The sequence below is a fragment of the Acipenser ruthenus genome, chromosome 18, assembly GCF_902713425.1.
Source record: "Acipenser ruthenus chromosome 18, fAciRut3.2 maternal haplotype, whole genome shotgun sequence".
NCBI lineage: Eukaryota > Metazoa > Chordata > Actinopteri > Acipenseriformes > Acipenseridae > Acipenser > Acipenser ruthenus.
The window spans coordinates 15,667,100-15,679,556 of NC_081206.1; positions in this window are offsets into that span (position 1 = coordinate 15,667,100).

A 12,457-nucleotide genomic window follows, 5' to 3' on the forward strand; every position below is an offset into this window, starting at 1 on the left:
CCTCTTGCGACAGGTTCTGAATGAGAATGCGCTGGATCGGATTACATCATCACGGGCTAGAGCGTTCCCCCTCAATTACCAAGAGACATCCGGCAGAGAGCAAGGGAGAGATCAGATGATCCGAGCATAAACAGCACGCATCCTCACTGAGCTAACGCCACGGCGTGTGCAGTAGCAACATTCCTTAAAATGAAAGATTGATCATAATTAACCATTTCATTTTGGGCAGAAAGTTAGACTGGTTCATCTCTCCCCAGCTGATACTGCAAACAATGCTATAATAACTACATTGTTTGACATTGTATACATCGTGTGCAATTGACACTTCGTTGCTTTAAGTACACAATCTACGCAATATATAGAAAATGAAACAATGTACACATTACAGCGTTGTTAATTTGCTTTTGTGTTTAGCCTATTTAATCCTTGTTGTATAACAAGTCTATTTATATATACTGAAGATGAACTGCGGTGTATTTTTTCTTATATTACTAGGTCATTCATATCGATATGTGCCCATCTACTACAAGAGAAATTGATATTCCTCTATCTAGCATGCCACCTATTTTCGTGAACTGTAATCAATCCTTGAGTGACAGTTGTGGTACCTGAATCCAGCAACAAAAATTAATAAACAAGAGCACATCTGACTGTGAAATCCTGCGTGCAATTGAGTTCTCTTATGTTAGCGCAAAATTTAACTCAATGCAAAAATATCAGGAGGCTCAGAAGTGGGTATTCTGTGAAGGAATTCTCCCTCGAGATCGATAGCCACACAACTTGTATTTATTAAAAGTGATTGCAGCTGATAAATACATTCCATGAATCTCATCTGTTTTGAGCTTCCATTATCTGCAGCACACAGGTCTCCAATGTGCAGTTTTGAAAGAAACACATGTAGCAGTCATGTGTTTGCATTTGAAATCATGAAGGATGGAATTCATTCTCAGTTTCCGTGCCTTACTCTCCGGTATTGTCTTACATTTCCTTGGTCATGTCACCGTTGCAGTGTCTTCTGGGTCATGTTACTGGCTGAAAGCACGTCAGTCAATGAGGGATGCAGCTGATTGGTTAATGACAGGAAAGAAGTCATTAAAGGGGTGGAGACAAGTCCCCCCTCAAGGTGGAATGCCCAAAGCTTGCTTACAGAGGTTTCTTTAACCTCCAGATATCATGTTTGAAAATAAAAACAAAGAGCATGTGCTTCTTTCAAAACTGCACGTTGAACCCTATTGAACGGCTGGTAGTGGAATTCTTACATTAGCTACAATCACTTGAAGAGTAATTTGTGACTGCCCTATGTCTCATGTAAACCCCATTCATATTTCTGTCTTTGCTTACCATGGCTGCATACTAAATATCTTAGCATCCCTGAATAGAAAAGCAAAACCTGTTACTAAGCAAGTTGTCTTAGAGAAGTACATGTGTGCTCCAAACAGAATCCATCCTACCAATGTAAAACAACTGTGTGATATATGTTATTCATTTTACCCTAATAGCCGGGTTTCTGTAATGGTGACTGCCAGACAGGTACTGGATTCAATACTGCACCAGTCTGAGCTGTTACTATAGCAGAAACCTGTGGGATAGATTGCTCATTAAAATCTATTGCATGCATTTGAATACTATCATCTACTGAGGGATACCTTTATAAGTGAGTGTGGGGTCTGATTGGGGTAAAATATAAAAACGAATTCCCTGCCCCAGCCTTATGCATCAGTGCTACTAGAACTGTATAATTCCACTCGTCAGTAAAAATACCACCAATTACCCATCTAAACCCTAACCAGCAGTACAGGGCATTGATAAACGGTTTTGTATACTCCATCATTGATACACGGTTTTGTATATTCCATCATTGATACATGGTTTTGTATATTCCATCATTGATAAACAGTTTTGTATACTCCATCATTGATAAACGGTTTTGTATATTCCATCATTGATACACGGTTTTGTATATTCCATCATTGATACACGGTTTTGTATATTCCATCATTGATACACGGTTTTGTATACTCCATCATTGATACACGGTTTTGTATACTCCATCATTGATACACGGTTTTGTATACTCCATCATTGATACACGGTTTTGTATATTCCATCATTGATAAACGGTTTTGTATACTCCATCATTGATACACGGTTTTGTATATTTCATCATTGATACATGGTTTTGTATACTCCATCTTTGATACATGGTTTTGTATATTCCATCATTGATACATGGTTTTGTATATTCCATCATTGATACACGGTTTTGTATATTCCATCATTGATAAATGGTTTTGTATATTCCATCATTGATACATGGTTTTGTATATTCCATCATTGATACACGGTTTTGTATATTCCATCTTTGATAAACGGTTTTGTATATTCCATCATTGATAAAAGGTTTTGTGTATTCAATGATTTGTTTGGTTGGCTGAATGTGTTCATAGCTAATTGGATGTGACATAAGATTCAATGGCAGTGTATTTTTTTCACTAGCACAAAACAACAAGCTTTGAAAAAGATTCTCTGCTGCTATTCACATGTGAAGGGGTTGGAGGCAGTCCTGGGCTGTGGTGTTAGATCACGATGCGGTTCCACCCCTATACAAGTCGTATGGTTATACTGTGCATTTACCAGAGCTGACCAAGGTTTGCTGCGTTGTTTGTTTAGTATGCTTTACCATACCTCTCTGGACTTCACATTGCTTACCTAAGGTTTACCATGCTTTCACTGCGCTTTCTTACACTTTGCTATGAGTTTACTACAGTAAGGATTATGTCTCACTCAATGCTACTCCATTCTTTCACTGTGCTTTATTACACTTTGTCATAGACTGTAATGCTAAGATCAATAGCACTGATGAGACCCTGAAATAACCAGCATTTTATTATAGGTAAAAACATTTAAAACACCTTTCTTATCTCTAAATAGCACAAACACTTTCCCCTTCTTAATTTACAAAATAAATATCTGTTCTACAAACTTTATTTGAACTTTCAAAACGGTACCACTGCTTTACTTAAACCTATACTTTTTAACCACACTGCTTTACCATACAAATATGTGATTTATCTTCCTGTGTTGGCTATGCTTCTAATGGTACATCGCTGTACAACAGCAAAACAAGGTATTTTTGAGAGAGTGTTGGCTTGCAAGCAGTGAAGATGCTTTTAACGTCTGGGTTATCACAGCTTTAGTGATGCGCTGGACTGACCATCTCACCTGAAGTAAAGTCGGTCTCCAGGGAGCATCTCTGCGTGTATCTTGACTGCATCAATGGAGCGATTCTCTCAGTGACGAATCATCACCATGGGAACTGAACTGTAACTGTCTTAACAAGGTCACACAGCGCTGCACATGCAGCCCACGCAAACATCACTTATTCCAAGCTAGCATGCCTAATATCTTAACATATCTCTGAACAACGTTTTTCAAACTTTTTGCACTGCACCGCTCCTCGAAAATGATTAGCACTAGTGACTGTGGCGGCACAGCTAATGGTTTCCATAGAAATAATGGGCTGGCAACTTGAGATATTGTAAATATGTCTGATTCATATTTTAAGAAATATTAATTGCATTTCCTATATTGGCTCATTGAGGACAACACAATTCTTATACTGAGATGACCTCATCCTAAAATCTATAATGCATTTTTCAACTTAAACTGATTCATAAATCATTGTTTAAACATCTTTCTCACCTACAGCTATGGCTGAAGGTTTTGAATCCCCCTAGAATTTTAGGATTGAGGCATAATTAAAAATATATATACTGTATATAATATATGAATGTATTTATATTTTTTATTTAACATCGTGTAATCAAAGAAACTACAACATGATATTGCAAAAGCTATAATAGTAGTACTTAGTATTGGCATTGTGTTCCATTGTGTTTTAAGACATCCTTAATCCTCGCAGGCATGGACTCAATGATGCGCTGAAGGGTCGAGTTATCCATTAGATTCCTCCAGGCAGCCTGTACACTTGATTCCAGTTTGCTTCAGTTGCATAGTTGACTTTTCCTAATCAGACCCCAAACATTCTCAATAGGATTGAGATCTGGTGAATTTCCAGGCCAGCATTGAAGTGGTGTGATAGTGTTGCTTCCAGGCCAGCATTGCAGTGGTGTGATAGTGTTGTTTCCAGGCCAGCATTGCAGTGCTGTGATAGTGTTGCTTCCAGGACAGCATTGCAGTGGTGTGATAGTGTTGCTTCCAGGCCAGCATTGTAGTGGTGTGATAGTATTGTTTCCAGGCCAGCATTGCAGTGGTGTGATAGTGTTGTTTCCAGGCCAGCGTTGCAGTGCTGTGATAGTGTTGCTTCCATGACAGCATTGCAGTGGTGTGATAGTGTTGCTTCCAGGCCAGCATTGAAGTGGTGTGATAGTATTGTTTCCAGGCCAGCATTGCAGTGGTGTGATAGTGTTGTTTCCAGGCCAGCATTGCAGTGCTGTGATAGTGTTGCTTCCAGGACAGCATTGCAGTGGTGTGATAGTGTTGCTTCCAGGCCAGCATTGCAGTGGTGTGATAGTGTTGTTTCCAGCATTGCAGTGGTGTGATAGTGTTGTTTCCAGCATTGCAGTGGTGTGATAGTGTTGTTTCCAGGCCAGCATTGCAGTGGTGTGATAGTGTTGTTTCCAGGCCAGCATTGCAGTGGTGTGATAGTGTTGCTTCCAGGCCAGCATTGCAGTGGTGTGATAGTGTTGTTTCCAGCATTGCAGTGCTGTGGTGTGATAGTGTTGCTTCCAGGCCAGCATTGCAGTGGTGTGATAGTGTTGTTTCCAGCATTGCAGTGGTGTGATAGTGTTGTTTCCAGCATTGCAGTGCTGTGATAGTGTTGTTTCCATGCCAGCATTGCAGTGGTGTGATAGTGTTGTTTCCAGCATTGCAGTGGTGTGATAGTGTTGTTTCCAGCATTGCAGTGGTGTGATAGTGTTGTTTCCAGCATTGCAGTGCTGTGATAGTGTTGTTTCCAGGCCAGCATTGCAGTGGTGTGATAGTGTTGTTTCCAGGCCAGTATTGCAGTGCTGTGATAGTGTTGTTTCCAGGCCAGCATTGCAGTGGTGTGATAGTGTTGTTTTCAGGCCAGCATTGCAGTGCTGTGATAATGTTGTTTCCAGCATTGCAGTGGTGTGATAGTGTTGTTTCCAGCATTGCAGTGCTGTGATAGTGTTGTTTCCAGGCCAGCATTGCAGTGGTGTGATAGTGTTGTTTCCAGGCCAGCATTGCAGTGGTGTGATAGTGTTGTTTCCAGCATTGCAGTGGTGTGATAGTGTTGTTTCCAGGACAGCATTGCAGTGGTGTGATAGTGTTGCTTCCAGGCCAGCATTGCAGTGGTGTGATAGAGTTGTTTCCAGCATTGCAGTGGTGTGATAGTGTTGTTTCCAGCATTGCAGTGCTGTGATAGTGTTGTTTCCAGGCCAGCATTGCAGTGGTGTGATAGTGTTGTTTCCAGGCCAGCATTGCAGTGGTGTGATAGTGTTGTTTCCAGGCCAGCATTGCAGTGGTGTGATAGTGTTGTTTCCAGGACAGCATTGCAGTGGTGTGATGCTGTCATCTTCTAACTATTTCTTCACTTGTTTGACTCGATTAAGGGGCTCTATCATGATGGAAATAGAAATCACCACTGGGAAAATGGTTCTGAGCCACAGGGAGGAGGGGGTCTTTCTGAGTGGAGTGTTTTCTGGGTAAATGAGCAGGAATACTGAAGCAATGTGTAATCTGGTATATAAGCACAGGAATACTGAAGCAGTGTGTAATCTGGGTAATGAGCACAGGAATACTGAAGCAGTGTGTAATCTGGTATATGAGCACAGGAATACTGAAGCAGTGTGTAATCTGGTATATGAGCACAGGAATACTGAAGCAGTGTGTAATCTGGTATATGAGCACATGAATACTGAAGCAGTGTGTAATCTGGTATATGAGCAGGAATACTGAAGCAGTGTCTTTGTTTTTTCAAGCTTTTTAAATAGTCCCTGTTATTGGTATGGCTCTTTTTGCCAAACAGGTTGAACGGCTCAGGAAACACTTATTCAAGTGTTGCTTTGTTCTTACTATTACTACTACTAATATCTTTATTTTAATATAGCGCCTTTCATAGTGGACCACCATCACATAGGTAGGATGTGAACTGTGCATTATATGTAGAGTCACTTACAATAGGACATTGATTTAACATCTCATCCACAGGATGGAGCACAAGGAGGTTAAGTGACTTGCTCAAGGTCACACAGTGAGTCAGTCAGTGGCAGAGGTGGGATTTGAACCGGTGACCTTCTGGTTACAAGCCCTGGACTTTAACCAGTGCACCACACTGCCTCCAGTACTATCTTCTCATTTCCTGTGCTGCCAGTCAGCCTCACTCTGATGGTAGATTTGGAGCATGGCAGGGCAGGACCTTCTATCAGCTGGAACCCCTTTAACTGCCGTTAATAAATCATTCATTATTTGGATTGCTAGGCAACCTCAAGAGGTAAATGCACTCAATATCACTGCTTAGTCTTTGGAACACCTTTGCAAAGTGCAGCAAACCAGGCATGTGACTGAAACAGGGGAGAGCTTGCCAGCCCTAGTGTCGTGGCTCAAAGCAAAGACCCTTTGAAATGCTAATGCACTCCCACAGCACTAAGAATACACGACCTGGCTGTGTGTGTGTGCAGAGCAGGAATACACGACCTGGCTGTGTGTGAGTGTGTGTGTGCAGAGCAGGGATACACGACCTGGCTGTGTGTGTGTGTGTGCAGAGCAGGGATACATGACCTGGCTTTGTGTGTGTGTGCACAGCAGGAATACACGACCTGGCTGTGTGTGAGTGTGTGTGTGCAGAGCAGGGATACACGACCTGGCTGTGTGTGTGTGTGTGCAGAGCAGGAATACACGACCTGGCTGTGTGTGAGTGTGTGTGTGCAGAGCAGGAATACACGACCTGGCTGTGTGTGTGTGTGCAGAGCAGGAATACATGACCTGGCTGTGTGTGTGTGTGTGTGTGCAGAGCAGGAATACACGACCTGGCTGTGTGTGTGTGTGCAGAGCAGGAATACATGACCTGGCTGTGTGTGTGTGTGTGTGTGCAGAGCAGGAATACACGACCTGGCTGTGTGTGTGTGTGCAGAGCAGGGATACATGACCTGGCTGTGTGTGTGTGTGTGTGCAGAGCAGGAATACATGACCTGGCTGTGTGTGTGTGTGCAGAGCAGGGATACATGACCTGGCTGTGTGTGTGTGTGTGTGCAGAGCAGGAATACATGACCTGGCTGTGTGTGTGTGTGCAGAGCAGGGATACATGACCTGGCTGTGTGTGTGTGTGTGTGCAGAGCAGGAATACATGACCTGGCTGTGTGTGTGTGTGCAGAGCAGGGATACATGACCTGGCTGTGTGTGTGTGTGTGTGCAGAGCAGGAATACATGACCTGGCTGTGTGTGTGTGTGCAGAGCAGGAATACATGACCTGGCTGTGTGTGTGTGTGCAGAGCAGGGATACACGACCTGGCTGTGTGTGTGTGTGCAGAGCAGGGATACATGACCTGGCTGTGTGTGTGTGTGTGTGTGCAGAGCAGGGATACATGACCTGGCTGTGTGTGTGTGTGCAGAGCAGGGATACATGACCTGGCTGTGTGTGTGTGTGTGTGTGCAGAGCAGGGATACACGACCTGGCTGTGTGTGAGTGTGTGTGTGCAGAGCAGGGATACATGACCTGGCTGTGTGTGAGTGTGTGTGTGCAGAGCAGGAATACATGACCTGGCTGTGTGTGTGTGTGCAGAGCAGGAATACATGACCTGGCTGTGTGTGTGTGTGTGCAGAGCAGGGATACATGACCTGGCTGTGTGTGAGTGTGTGTGTGCAGAGCAGGGATACACGACCTGGCTGTGTGTGTGTGTGTGCAGAGCTGGAATACACGACCTGGCTGTGTGTGTGTGTGCAGAGCAGGGATACATGACCTGGCTGTGTGTGTGTGTGCAGAGCAGGGATACATGACCTGGCTGTGTGTGTGTGTGCAGAGCAGGGATACATGACCTGGCTGTGTGTGTGTGTGCAGAGCAGGAATGCACGACCTGGCTGTGTGTGAGTGTGTGTGTGCAGAGCAGGGATACATGACCTGGCTGTGCGTGTGTGCAGAGCAGGAATACATGACCTGGCTGTGTGTGTGTGTAGAGCAATGCAGCGTGGCAAAGACCCAAAGCAGAACACACACTGTATGTGTTAAATAAAGTTTTTAATGTAATAATTACTTAACTACGGACAGAGTCTTCAGTCTTGTCCATCATTACCATAAAAAGCTGGCGTTTCCCTCGTCCGTCTTTCATCCTCATGTAAATGAATCCAATTATCTTGTGCTGTGGGCAGCAGTCCCTGTGTTGACAAGATAATCATGTCACTGGTGAATTAAATCATTTCTCCAGTGCTGCAAACACACACAACTAGACACAGGCAGACACACACAACTAGACACAGGCAGACACACACAACTAGATACAGGCAGACACACACATGCTAGACACAGGCAGACACACACAACTAGACACAGGCAGACACACATAACTAGACACAGGCAGACACACACAACTAGACACAGGCAGACACACACAACTAGACACAGGAAGACACACACATGCTAGACACAGGAAGACACACACAACTAGACACAGGAAGACACACACAACTAGACACAGGCAGACACACACATGCTAGACACAGGCAGACACACACAACTAGACACAGGCAGACACACACATGCTAGACACAGGCAGACACACACAACTAGACACAGGCAGACACACACATGCTAGACACAGGCAGACACACCAACTAGACACAGGCAGACACACACATGCTAGACACAGGCAGACACAAACAACTAGACACAGGCAGACACACACAACTAGACACAGGCAGACACACACATGCTAGACACAGGCAGACACACACAACTAGACACAGGCAGACACACCAACTAGACACAGGCAGACACACACATGCTAGACACAGGCAGACACACACAACTAGACACAGGCAGACACACACAACTAGACACAGGCAGACACACACATGCTAGACACAAATGATCTGTTATCTGAGAGGTAGATGGAGGTAAAGACTTAAAGGAATGCTTTGTACCCTTTGAAAATGAATAATATTTCACTTTGAATCTGTTTATTATCCCTTCACACATGTTCTTAATCATTATTTATTACTATGTCTCTACTCGTGGATACTCGGCATGTTTAATAAAGTCACCAACATACTTTGGGACAAAGCTAGTCTGAGCAAAGTGGAATTTTTGTAATGAAGCCTGTATAAAGATGGCCACTAGGAGTGTGCACCTCTAATTTCTTCCTGCCTGAAATATTGAGCTTGTTAAAGATTTTCATCAGGAATCACCTGCCATGCTCCCTGAATCAGGAGGGGCGGTCGTTCTACTGGTCGGATCGCAGGCTTGCTCGGAGACAGCAGACGTGCTGGGGAGTTCAGTAACAGTAAAAACAGACTCTTCAGAACACATGCCATGGAAAATAAATAGATATAAAAAAAACCTCTGCAAAATCAGACAGCACTAAATAATGCCATGAATAAGTTGTCAGGTCTGAAAGGTTTGAAGGTAAAACCAAAATGATATACTATTGAGTGCAAAAATAAGAAATATCATTGGTTACATTTCCCTTTTCAGAGCAACCCAGTCTCATTGCATGTGTGCAGGCTGAGCCCAGCGTTCGATGTGGCCGAGGCTCGGCAAGGTGCTGGAAGGGGTCTCGAGAGACGGACCCATTCAGTCAGTAACATTTCATGCAGAGGGGCAGACAGAGGACTGTGGTGACGAATGTGTTGTTAATCAAGGGAGCCAGGATATAACATGCCCCACACCAGGGAAATACTGAATCATACTCGGGTAAACCACGTAGTGTGACTGGATATTTCAGTCCATTCCAAACCAGGACCATATTGAAACTGGCAGTGTGGAGTAGTGGTTAGGGCTCTGGACTCTTGACTGGAGGGTTGTGGGTTCGATCCCCAGTGGGGGACACTGCTGTTGTACTCTTGAGCAAGGTACTTTACCTAGATTGCTCCAGTAAAAACCTAACTGTATAAATGGGTAATTGTACGTAGAATAATGTGATATCTGTATAATGTGATATAATGTATAATGTGATATCTTGTAACAATTGTAAGTCGCCCTGGATAAGGGCGTCTGCTAAGAAATAAATAATAATAATAATAATAATAACCAGATCCTTAATTGCACATCTACTGCAGGTTCAGTTAGACAATGAAGACTCGACCCTGCTCTGTTCAATAATCAAGAGCATGACCAGAACAAGGGCTTGGGCTGGTACTGATGGTGAGAGCCACACGAGCACCACTGCTGTAGAGCAATTCTGAACTCATCTGTTATGATTTTGAAAATAGTGGTTATTTTTGGCACACTATTTCATCAACGCTTCTCAGCCCATCCATTCTGGACAGAAGGCAAAGTGAGCTAATGTGGTAAATGATGAAGACAAATGATGTACCTACCCTGTCAGTGCTGAGGGAGCTGGCTCTGATTCAGGACAGTTCATTAATGCGCTGGCCGGGCTTCTGCAATGGCTGCTGGTGAAATATCTTGCAGCAGGTTTCTCCCTGGAGGGCGACAGTGTGTTAGTTCACTTCACTCTTCACTCAGGAGCCCTGAGGTTCAGCGTGCAGCCCAGGCACACGCAGAGGCTCCAAAGCAGCAGTGTGGAGTAGTGGTTAGGGTCGTGGGTTCAATCCCTGGTAGGGAACACTGCTGCTGTACCCTTGAGCAAGGTACTTTACCTAGATTGCTCCAGTAAAAACCCGACTGTATAAATGGGTAATTGTATGTAAAAATAATGTGATATCTTGTAACAATTGTAAGTCGCCCTGGATAAGGGCGTCTGCTAAGAAATAAATAATAATAATAATAATAATAATAATAATAATAATAATAATAATAATAATAAAGCAAGAGATTCCAGTGATTCACAGGGATTCAGCTGCTGTGTTTCTCTTCCCTTAGCAACACGGGTCTCAAGTGTGCAGTTTAGAAAGAACCACATGTTACAACACATATGCATTTTCATTAAAACACAAGATGTGGTACCTCGCTAGGTTAAACTAGATCTCCATGCCTTTTTTACACTTCCATTTCCTGGGTCATTTCACCTCAGCAGTGTCTTTTGGGACAAAGCATGCTACTGGTTGAAGGCATGTCAGTCAATAGAGGAAGCAGCTGATTGGTTAATGACAGGTCAGAAGCCATTGAAGGGGTGGGGACAATTTTACCCACCAGGTGAAAAGACCATGCAAGTGCAACACTAACTGTAAGCCTGGCTTTCAAACAGAAATTTCTTTAACTAAGTGTACTAGCAGACATTTAAAATGAAAACTTGTGTGTGTTTCATAATTGGACATTTGAGACTATCTCATGAAATGAAGTCCACAACAGGTAGGATTCGCAGAATTATTGTGTTGGATACAATGACTTGAAGTGTGGCTCAGACATGACTGCAATCCTAGCCTGCTTCCTTTGAGGACCTGATCGTAAAGACACAATGTGAAAAACGATCCGGTCAATTACAAACACAGGGCTTACTGAGGGGCAGGGTCGCCCAGTACAATCAAGCTGTTTATTGAAACAATGGATTCTTCTTGCTTAGATTCACTTTGTATCTTTTTCTGTTGCAGTCATCACACCCTGGAGACTTTAACTCAGTTTAAAGCACCCCTCACTAGAGCTCTCAGAATCATGTCTAACCTTTAAACACGCCTGCAACACTCTGCTCCTCCTGGCTGCAAGTGGATTCAATAAATAGCACACGTGGAATTTCTTACAGATGCATTTCTCTCACCCAGCAGAGGCAGAGTGGTGCAGGGGCAGGTTACACTGTGGTGTACCAGAGGCGCTTGGAAGACAGACATGATTATGAGAGCTCTATAGATGTCACCCCTGGTTTATAGTGCCGTTTACTGTACAGAGCGCACTGTGATTTATAGCTGTGCTGTTATGTGGTTCAACATGAAAACTCTGGATCATAACTAATACATCCAGAAAAGGGTAATAAAGACCGAAAAAAAGAAGGCAAATACATTCCACAAGGAAGTCATCCCAAGCAGAGCGGCACTCCACACTGTTATCCAGTTACTACCATGTCTGCTGCAATGGCTACTGGTGTATTCTGACTGTGGCTGTACAAACCACTGCACTAGAAACTCCTCTGTAAGCCAGATCAAAGTGACATCTGCTTTCAGACTTGCTCATCTGGTGAAGGAAGGGTTAGGAGATGTGACAGGGAACAAGGCTGGTGCTGCGATTACATGAACTGTCTGTCCCTCCGTGGCCCCCGTGAACACTCATTTCCTGTTGCTAGGTTACAGAGCTCTGAATGATAAGAGAATCCCTTTCACTCTTAAAAGACAGATTATTGCTCTTTGGAGTTTTTTTTTTCGGGTCTAC